We start from the raw sequence: 11,653 nt of genomic DNA, 5'->3' as shown, positions 1-11,653 counted from the left end.
TTTACTGAGAAGTCCTGGGGATCGGCTAAAGACAGGAGACACACCAAAAGTGGCATTAATCTTATCTGGCACATCAGAGCTACCCAGGCCTGGCCAGAAGATGTCCTGCGATGAACTGGATGTATGGCCTCGAACCTTCAGGTTGAGCTAGATGTGGCTTTGGTCCTCGTTTTCCACAGAGATGTCCTGGCAGAAAGGAATCCATCCCATCCCCTCTTCAGAGCTGGGAGAAATCCTGATTTCCAGGTTTTTCCTTGCCGCTGAGAGTAGGCCCAGACTGAGTTAGTCATTGCAGAGTCCTAGATTCCTCATTCTCCATAGCAGTGATGATTTCCACTTCTTTCCTCGAGCCGGCCTGCCTCTAGGGTCTCCCTGAGGTTTGTAGGGTACTTGAAACAGTACCCGTTAAATCCCTACTCCTGTCATTTAGACAGATCCCCTGACTGTTTCCCTGAAAGAGGGCTTTGGGGTCCCATGGCTGGTTTTTCCTGTCTGCATGAGGGATAGACCCTATTACAGAGAGGAAAGACTTATCTGTATTTATGCAAACCAACGTAGTGCCATAAAGCATCAAAAACATCTGAAGGTACAAAAGAAGAGAAAAGCAAGCTTTTCACCTTACTCACAGTGAGGTGTAATACACCCATTTGCTGTGGGTCCTAGTCAAAATAAGCTTAAATCTGTAGCGATAAAGGGTACAATTTAGCAGCATTTTTAAACCTTGACTAACCATTTAAACCTTGACTTCCCATTTTCTAAGAGCACTGTACCAGGAGTCTGGACAATCTGTCCAATATCTTTTCAATAAGAGTTTACCAAACAGGCACCAGAACAATTCTGCAGGTGTAATTTAAAGTTTCTTATAACAATACAATTTGATCAGTTCCTTTTCTTAAAACACAACCTCAAACCCTCTGCACATTCCTTAACATTCATTCTGTCCTGTAACTTTCCTTCATCTCATTTCAAAACCATTTTCACTTTAACAGGATCCCTTTCTTTTTTCCCACTGACAATATCTCCATCCGTTATCTTTCTGACTTATGACATACATCGATAGTAGTACAATGTACAATGTGATCTCCCAAATTTAGACACAAGTTACCAACCATCTCACTTAACATGACAAAGCTGTACTCTGCATTGCTATTTCAGAAGCATTAGATCAGTTCTATAGATATTCAAAAAGCCTTTAAAATGCTCACAATTAAAGCTCTTACAAGGTATGTCCACTGGGCAAAAGATCACTTTACATTAGAAATTAACCAGGAGACATCTTAAAATTCTGATTTACAGGAAAACACAAATACAAAAAGATTAAAACACTCATAGATTATCATGAAACAGAAAGCATTTCACACTTAGGTACAAATTTCTCAGGTCAGGACTAGGTTGATATCTGGAGACAAAGCTTGGCATGAAATAAAATTATCAAAATAATAGCATGCACTTTTAAGCAATAGACAGGCTGATTAACAACATAGTTAGTAAAATTTCCCACATTTTCCATGCAATTCTCCATTCTCAGAAACTATTACAGAAGGCTGACATCTGAAGTGAACCCATTTTATAACTCTTAGTAGTTCTAGAAATTTTAGTTACCAAGAGTCTCAGAGATCATAGAGAGCACTGGTAGGACAAACTTTGCAATCAATTTTATAACTCTAGAAACTCAAGTTTAAACTAAACCATTACTTTTTGACCCTGTTTTCATGTGTCATAGTTATTTTAACTCCTTCTAGGTCAAATATTCTAATCCAATGCAGATACAAATATGTACATTAACATAACAGCATAAGACCTATAAACAATCAATTTTTATAAAACATGATAAAACTTTCTTTGGCTTAATTTCAATAGTTCTTGTACCTTAATTATTTAAAATCATGAGCTCTCTATACCAGACATTTTTAACAATTCCACAAAAATACAAACATGCTTTCAGACACAGAAAAAGCCCTTTGGATTTTTTTTTTTACCAAACTTTGATATCAGCATAAGAAAATATTTGAATTGCTGTGTGAGCACAAAAAGGATGGCAACAATCTATCTTTCCCACCGCCCGCGTTCGGTAGTTTCCCCTACTCCAGGGAGGTAGGTGGAGATGGGCAAGAAAAGGAAGGAAATCTTATGGCCAGGCTGCTTGATCTTAGTTGCAGTTTATTCCAATCCTCTCTCCATTCACTCCCGTATCTCTCCTGCCTCTCCTAGCTGCCCATTCTTACAGTCTCATTATATCCCATAAAAGGAACTCAGGTTCTCTTAAGCATGTTTTCCCCTGTTCTCTCAGACCTAGTAGAGAGCCCCAAAATCTCATGGTACTTCTAAAGGGGCAAAAAGGAGAAAGAACATTGAGGCAGCAAAACATACATTGCTTCTTTACATCTGCAGGCCAGTAACAAAGACTAGCCTGGCTAGAGCTGGGAATCTACATCCCAAAGATCAGGCCTGGCTAGAACCTGAGATCTGCTCTGTGAGATAAGGGAAGCTGCCTCTTGCAGTATACTGAAATTATTTACTGAAGGCAGTTTGAAAGGGAAAAATGTTTAACCTCACCCAAACTAGTCAGGACATTCTTCTAGGACAGATTCTTACTTAACAGATCGACTCACAATTTACAATACAAGTTCAGTGTCCTGGAAGGATCTGATCTTACAAAATAACAGATTCTGACTAGGGTGAAATCTGATTATCTGGTTGGGGAGGAGAGCATAGAGAAGTGGTTACAGAAAAACAAAGGAATGGAAGTGACTCAGGAGCACTGTGATGGGTGTAACATGATAAACCTTAGCTCCTTCTGTCAAGGAGGAATGGACAAGTCCAGTTGTTATCCTATAAATTGCCACGGTTTAGGAAAACAAGGAAACTTAATTTTAATGGCTTCTGTACCTCTGTAGTTTGTAAAAGCGGCCTAATTTTTTATTAAAGTTAGCTGAGGCTTATAAGATAAGGTCTTGCTTTCTCTGAACTCTTATTTCACTTAAGTTTCAGGCTCTAGTTCCATAGCTCTTCTAGATAGTACAAGATTCTTAAGTTCAAAAGGATTTCAACTGTTAATCACATAATCATTAATGTTCTCCTACCAAGAAATTTAGATTGAGAATTCTACTCTCTCTGTTGGCTTAACCTTCTGATAAGGATTCTTCTTTTAACCCTTGTCTGACAGGTTCCAAAAACAACTGCATTTTTTAAGTCACTGGGTTGCATATCACTAACTTCTCAAGAATTTCTACTGCTGATTTCAGCCTGGTCCCAACACTCGAGTGTTCCACATAGAGAGACAGATAGACACAGACAGACAGACAGACAGACAAGACAATGAACTGACTAAAACACCACACATACATGTGCACACATCTGTAGTTGATCGATCAATCTGACCCTTCAAAAAATGGCAGGGAGAAACTGATGGACTGAGAAAGGAAGGGACTGTCCCCAGGGCGAAGAAACCTTATTGCTTGCTGATTGGGAACTCTGCTCCCCATTTCCCAGCCTGACTAGCCAGTCTCCCGCTTGTTAAAAATGGGTCAAGAAAGCGCTTTTGTTGATATAAGCCGGCAAAATAAACTATGACAAAGATGTTACCATATTTTGGCCAAGGCTAGTTCTGAGGCAGGGAGCTAGTATCATGATCTTGCATTTTCCTGCCTCCTCTGCTTTGATAATCCTATTTCTTTTGTTACCTACAAAGATCTGACTGCAGAATGATCTGGTAATGCACACTGCCATTCACTGTATATCCTTCCCAATATTCTAACTTACACTCAGGCCACGTGGTGTTACAGAGGTCAACAAGATACTCCTTATCTAAACCATCTACTTGGAAGCTCTTCAGGTGTTTTAACGAGCAACCCAAAGGAGAATATTTAGGTACTGATGTAGAATTTCCCATATCTCCTAAGTGTCAGCAATAACCTATGAAAGGGAGGGAAAAGAAAAATCTAGGGTAGGATAATTCCTTAGCAAGCTCTCCTCCTAATAGTTTCTAGTGTTGTGGTTCTAGAGAGAGCACGGACACGACCACAACTGCATGCCAGCCCATCAGAAAAATCTCTCTTTAAAGGATGTCTCCTTTAGAGATTTCTGAGTCACCCTAGGAATCCCTGGATCCTGCCTCCCGAGCGTCCACACAACCATAGCTTGCACATGTGGAGCCATACCTAGAGTGCCATGGGTTTCCAAGAAGCCTATTAAGGGGAGAAGAGAAAACGTTCTGCCTTTCTTAGCTTGCCACATATTCCAATGTTCCCTGCTGAAGCTTTCTTCCACAAACTTCTTGCCTGTCTTTTTACCTCTTTTTTTTCTTTTCTCTGCTTCACTTTGCCTAGGGCTAAACCTGCTGACTGCCTCCATTAGCATTTGAATTGACCTCTAGCTGATTCTGCTGGTTAGAATGCTTGGGGAAAGGGATTTCTACCTAGAAATTGATCTGCCTTAGTTTCCCAGGATCTTCTCACTAGTGGGCTCTCCTCCCATTCTTCCCATAGTGGATGGTGACACGAGACAGACAAAGGAGGGGTGCCTCTTTGCAGAGACCATTCAGATGCTTGCCTGGCCGGAGCAGAACTTAGCCTTAGTGGTTCAGCATTGTGACTTGCGACTGGCAACTATGCCAGTGCCACCATTGACCTTATGTTCTGCATGGAATCTCAGGCAGCCCACTCGAGCTCCGTGACTTTAGAGGGATTTTAAGAGTGCCAGGTCGTGGAGCTACAAAATCACGCCCGACAGGAGGACCTATCAGGGTGCTCAGACACACACACATTCACACAGAGGTTATCACATTCCTCCCCCAGTCCCCCTAGAGATTTCCAAGGGAGCATACCTTCACAGCAGATCTTCCACAGATTGCCTCCTTTATCCGAGCCACAAGGTTTGGAGAGAAGGAACCTCCTGGGAGCCAATCCACACCAAAGGAAGGCCATTCTGATGAACAATAATTGGCAAACTTACCTTTCTTGATCATCAAGCCCAGATTCTGAGCTTTCCTGTGGATCTCAGAGAAGTGATCAAGAATTAAAGCTTTGGGGGTCGATTGATTCTGACCCATATTAAACAATCTCAATAAACAGAACTAAGAGAAGGATAATAAGACAAATACACACACTAAGGACACACGCACAGATCACACTCCTGCACTCGCTCGGACCGGTCCACTCTCTCACACCGGTGCGCACCACACTCACCAGTCACCCTGGGACTCCCGAATATGCCCAAAGGGCGTGCACGTGATTTTCACCTCCAGAGGGTTTAGTTCTTCCAGGTCTTCTCCCGGCGCCGGATTTTCCAGAACAGATGAGACCTCCAGAACAGATGAGGGCTAGAGGAAACCCTATGTCCCCCCAAGTCCTCCCAGTCAGGGTTGGCCACTTCCCGGCCGCGGTCCAGAACAGATGAGACCTCCAGAACAGACGAGGACCCAAGGAAACCCTATGTCCCCCAAGTCCTCACAGTCAGGGTTAGCTACTTCCCTGCCGCGGTCCAGAAGGGGACACTGTCCCCCCAAAGAACAGATGGAATATTCCCCAGAATTTTTTTTAAGGCCTTTTCAAAACCCGCTCTCTGGGCCCGTTTGCCCTATAAAGCAGATCTGAAAAAGCTTATCTAGACCTGTTCCTTGAAAAACAAGTTATTTTGCAATGCAGGTTCCTATTAAGCTAAGCTAAATTAATTCTGGTGGTGGTCCATTTTGGGCCTGTCCCTTACAACTTCCATTACTTTGTCTGTCTGTAACCACTTCTATGCTCTCTGCCCCAACCAATTTGTAAGGTCTCATCCTTCTTAGACACTGAAGCTGTACTGTAAGTTATTGCCTTCCTCCTCTCCTTATGTCTTTTGAGCAGTTTACCTTAATGCAATGTCCTTTTGTATAGATACAGGAAGACAATTAATTAATATGCTTTGTAAGTTAGGAATTGATTGGCTTTGAATATTATAAACTCCTGGGCTTCTGCCCTCTCAACTTAAGCCTCAGTTGCCCTCACTTCCTAGCACCCCAAGGGCAGAGTCCCAACGTGGGCCTGGATGGAACCAGGGCAAGCTGGTAAGTTATGTGCTAACCTGGCATTGCGATGGGCCAGGCCAAGGTGCCACGATTCTTAACTATAAGTTAAGAGGTTGATCATAGGCAAATAATGTCATGATCCAAAAGTAACGACAACACTAGGGCCCTGCTTCTAGGAATAGGAAAGATATCTTGCCTGAGCACTGCAGTCTGAGATCGAGATGGCCCTAGGAGAGCAATTCTACAAGCTCAAAGTATTTCTTACTGTGTCCATACAAAATGATTAATATTATATATGCTTATATGTTGGTTGGACAAGGAGAGGAGAAAGACCTCCTATAAGCTGTTTTCCTGTGTGTCCTGACTAGCTTGGATGAAACTGCTTTCTCCCCTTCAAACTGCCTTCAGTAAATGATTTCAGTATACTGAGACAGTTTTCCTTTTCTTTCAGAAACCTAGCTGGTCTTAGATCTGCAGATATCAGGTGCTAGCCAGGACTGATCTTTGGGATGTAGATTCCCAGCTCTAGCCAGGCTGGTCTTTGGGATGCAAATCAAGGTGGTTGCAGCTTGTGAAAGTGCTTGTGGAAGGTTTCAGTTTGGCTTTGTATCTTCTTTCCTGAGGCCAGTATTACTACTGGCCTGCTGATGTAAGGAAACAATGTGGATGTAAAGAAACAATATAGCGTTTGCTGCCTCAATGTTCTTTCTGTAACTCCTTTTGATGACATCACTGTAATGCCCCTTTTAGAGGTTCTATGATCTATATAAGGGGATCATCCTGGATCTCAGTGCCCGCACATGCTTGAGGATTCCTGAGGACTCTATGACATACATCTCTTCCATGTAATAACCTGCTGCTCCACGACCAACCAGCCTGACTCCCGTTTCCTTCCATCTACTGACCATCGCCATCGACCTCCATGGAGTGGGGAAATGGCCTGACCTCCAGCCTTTTATTTTTTGTGTGTTTACACAGGTTCTGCTTCCACTTCCTTCATGCATGAGTCTCCTTCAAGCTTGGGCAGAGTGGTCTTAAGCATACCTATGGCTGGTTGCAGAGGTCTTCAGCTGTCGGGGCTCTACTCAGGGCAGTGAGGGAAATTCACCCCTCCCCCTCCAAGGGGCCCAGGTGAGGAAAGCCAGGTGCGGGGTCAGGAGACTGTCGTTTTAGACATATTTGGAATTAATTTTAGATCGAAAAATACTTATGTGCTTAGTAATAAATTACTATACACTTTTCAATCACCTCAGAGACCCCACTCTGCTTAGAGAACTAGATTTTTAAATACAGGGCTGTTTTGCCTGTGTGTCATGACTGAGAATCACTCTCAGTAGATATGAAACTCACTATACACAAAGATGCACACAGGCTACTTTGAGTCATCTGTGTTGTTAATGTGTGTTGGCCATTAAACTTCACTGAGACCCCTTTTTCTGTCCTTTACAGGAGCCTCATGAGTCTCACCTTCCATTCAAGTTGTACTTGTAATAAGGTGGAATTAAATCATCAATATTCTCCTCACCTCTTCCTTCAGGAGAAAAATCCTACTTACATTCAAGGTGGTCGAATTGCAGACAACACCATCCACCTTTTCCTGGAGATGTACACGGGACTGAGGTGAGAACAGCAAAAGGCTCTAGTTTAATGGTCTTAATGAAGGTTTCAGGGAAGGGCATTAAACAAGACTCATATACCATCTTCCAAAAGAATTATTTTGTAAAACTGATGCCTTGGGTATGGTAAAAGATAATATGGTAAAAACCATACTTTTCTTTCTAGGACATTAAAGTTCTAAATCTATCTATTCAAGCTGCTTTGAAATATATTCCTTGATTTGGAATCACTGTCTGCCATAGGATTGAGTAAGGACAACACTCAAAGTAATAAGAAGAGAAAAATATGGAAAAATTAACTCATACTATGTTTGGTAACATATATACTAAAATTGAAACGATACAGAGATTAGCATGGTCCTTGCACAGATATGACATGCAAACTTGTAAAGTGATCCATGTTTTTGTTGCAAGAATAATTAACAGGGCGACTTTAAGCTAAGACAATCCACACAAGTACAAAAATTCTACATAAAGATAGCACAAATCCCCATCACAACAATCTCCTCAATGTCAATGGACTAAATGTGCCAATTCAGAGGCACAGAATGGGAAGATGAATTATAAAACTGAACCCAACATTCTGCTGCCTGAAGAAACACTTATGAACAATCAAAGCAACCATGGGCTCAAAGTCAAAGGCTGGAAAACAATTCTTCAAGAAAGAAACGAACACGTCCACAAAGCTGGAGTGGATATACTAGTATCAGACCATATGGACTTCAGGCTATAGGTTATAAGAGACAGTGAAGGTCATTTCTTCATGATCATGGGATCTGTACATCAGAAAGAACTCACCCTCCTCACTGTAGGTGATCCTAATGACAGACCAGCAAAATACTTAAAAATAACTTCTAATAGACTTAAAGAAAAACATTGAGAGCAACACAATACTAGTTGGAGATTTCAACACTACTTTGTCACTTCTCAATAGATCAAACAGACTAAAGCTCAGCAAGGAAATATTTTTTTAAGGGAAGTAATGAACAACCGTTGGCTTAGAGAAGAAATCAAAGGGGAAATAAAAAGTTTCCAGAAACAAATGAGAATGAGGACACGAGCTACCAGAACTTGTGGGACACAGCAAAAACAGTGTTAAGAGGAAAGAGTATAGCTCTGCCAGAATTCATCAGGAAGCAAGAAAGGGCCTGCATGAATAAATTAGAGCTCAAGATTTTGGAAAATGACCAACAAAAGTAGTCCAAACTAGGCTGGAGGAAGGAAATAATAAAACTTGTACCAGACGTCAATGAGCTAGAATCCCAAAATACAATCCAAAAGACCAATAAGAGTAAAAGCTGGTTCTTTGAGAAAATAAATAAGATAAATAAACCACGAGAAGCCTCTCAAAGAAACAAAGAGAAAGAATTCTAATAAATCGAATCAGAAATGCAAAGGGGCATATCCTAATAGAAACTACAGAAATCCATAGGATCATCAGAGATTATATTGAGAATCTTTACAGCAGGAAATGAGAGAATCTTGAATAAATTGATAAATTTTTGGATTCCAATTACCTCCCAAGGCTGAACCAAGAAGATTTGGAATACTTGAACCTATCACAAACAAGGAAATTGAAATGATGGTCAAAATATCCCCCCAAACAGAATCCCTGGCCCAGATGGATGGATTCAATAGTGAAATATTTCAAACCTTTAAAGAGGAAATGCTGCCAACATTTTTCAAGATTTTCCAGGAAATTGAAGAATCATAAATACTCCCAAATAGTTTCTATGAGGCAAAGATCAACCTAATACTCAAATCAGACAGAGACACCACAAAAAAAGAAAATTACAGACTTATTTCCTTGATGAATACAGACACACAGATTCTCAAGAAAATACCAGCAAAGAGAATCCAGAAACTCAACAAAAGATCACACACTATGACCAAGTAGGTTTATCTTGGGGATGCAAGGATGGCTTAACATTCTCTAGTCAATCAACAGAATACACCATCTCAAAAAAATAAAGATAAAAGTCATATAATCATATCAATAGATGTAGATAAAGCATTTGATGAGATCCAGCACCCATTCATGATGAAAAACTCTCAACAAAATGGGAGTTGAAAGTACTTTCCTCAATATAGTCAAAGCAAATTATCACAAACCCACAGCAAGCATTATTCTCAACGGGGAAAAACTGAAGGCTTGGAGCAGAAATCAATGAACTAGAATTCCAAAATACAATCAGGCACAAAACAAGTTACCCACTCTCACCACTCCTATTCAACACAGTACTTGAAGTATTTGCCATATGATTTCGGTTAAAAAAAAGATATCAAGGGCATCCAGATAAAAAAGGAAGAACTCAAGCTTTTACTATTTGGAGGATGACATGATACTATACTTAGAAAATCTCAAAGAATCTACAAAAAAGCTCCTGGGAACAATAGATTTGTTTAGTAAAGTAGCATATTACAAAATCAATATCTGCTACTCCATCGCTTTCCCATATATTAATAATGAAAGAGAAAAAAGAGATAGAGAAAAAACAATCCCATTCACAATAATACCTCAGAAAATCGAGTATATTAGAATCAACTAAAAATGTTAAAGATCTATACCAAAAAAAAAAAAAACTACAAAGCTCTACTTTACAAAATAAGAGAGTATATGAGGAAATGGAATCACATCCCATGCTCATGGATTGAGAGGTTTAACACTGTCAAAATGGCAATACACCCCAAAGCTCTATAAAGATTTAATGCACATTCTATAAGGATACCCATAACATTTTTCAAATAAATAGATTAAACACTCTTGAAAGTCATACACAACAATAAACTCCCATGAAGTGCTAAAGCAATCTTTGGTAAAAAGAAGAAGGGAACACCTTCCCCAAATACAAACCCAACTACATAGTTGTAGTAATCAAAATACCATGATATTCAGATAAAGACAGGCCTCAGATCAATGGAATATAGTTAAATATCCTGACGCTGGCCCTCAGATTATTATTACCTAATCTTTCATAAAGGCTCAAATACATCACAGGTAGCTTGCCAGGCTCTGCCGTGAGGGCTAGATACTCTCTAAGCTTGCCGGGCTCTCCGAGAGGGGCGGAGAAATCGAACTCGCATCGGACATGTTGGCTGCGTCCAAGGCAAACGACCTACTCACTGTGCTATAGCTCCAGCCCATTAGATGTATTCGATATACCAAACACAGTAACAACAAGTCTCATGATAGAGACGTTACTGGGCCCGCTCAAGCAAATTGCAGCCAACATGGCCGACCCGAGTTCGATTCCTCTGCCCCTCTCGGAGAGCCTGGCAAGCTACCGAGAGTATCTCGCCCGCATGGCAGAGTCTGGCAAGCTCCCGATGATGTATTCCATATGCCAAATACAGTAACAACAAAGTCTCCAATGGAGACGTTACTGGGCCCGCTCGAGCAAATCGACGAACAATGGGAGGACCTTTACCTTTACCTTACCTTCATAAAGGCTCAAGAAATATGAAGTTGAGCTAGGAAGTCTCTTCAGCAACTGGTGCTGGGAAAACTGGACAGCAACATGCAAAAAAAATGAACTCAGACCTCTTTATAGTGCCAGGCACAATGTCAGATCAAATGTATTAAAAACCTCAATATCATACCTGAATTCTTAAGGTATATGGAGAAAAATGTGGGAAGATCCCTGCATGACATTAAAGCTAAGGGAAACTTCTAGAATGAAACACCACTGACCAAGGAAGAGGAAGTGAATATAAACAAATGAGACTACATTAAACTAAGAAGTTTCTGCAACTCAGAAAAAATGGTGACCATGATATAAAGAGAGCCCACATAATGGGGAAAAATTATTTATGCAATACCCATACAATTAACCTCAAAATTCGACTGCTGTATCATTAAGAACACTAAATAGTTCCTGTGAATTTTATTCTTCTTCACATATATTTACTCTAAAATATTTTAGATTTACTTTTAAACGACAGGTACAAAGGTAAATTTATGAGTTTTTTTAAAAATTAAAAATACCCCTATACATAGCCAGGTGCGACCCAAAAAACAAAAAAGCAAGCAAGC

The 11,653-nt window shown here is 40.6% G+C and overlaps 1 pseudogene; it reads left to right on the top strand.

The window, feature by feature from the left end:
- The first annotated feature begins 7,927 nt into the window (after nucleotides 1-7,927).
- Nucleotides 7,928-8,026, top strand: LOC130033695 (uncharacterized; annotated as a pseudogene).
- The last annotated feature ends 3,627 nt before the right edge of the window (nucleotides 8,027-11,653 follow it).

The sequence above is a fragment of the Sorex fumeus genome, unplaced genomic scaffold (genome assembly GCF_029834395.1).
Source record: "Sorex fumeus unplaced genomic scaffold, SorFum_2.1 ptg000054l, whole genome shotgun sequence".
NCBI classification, from domain to species: Eukaryota; Metazoa; Chordata; class Mammalia; order Eulipotyphla; family Soricidae; genus Sorex; species Sorex fumeus.
This window is presented reverse-complemented; position numbering and strand designations above follow the sequence as displayed.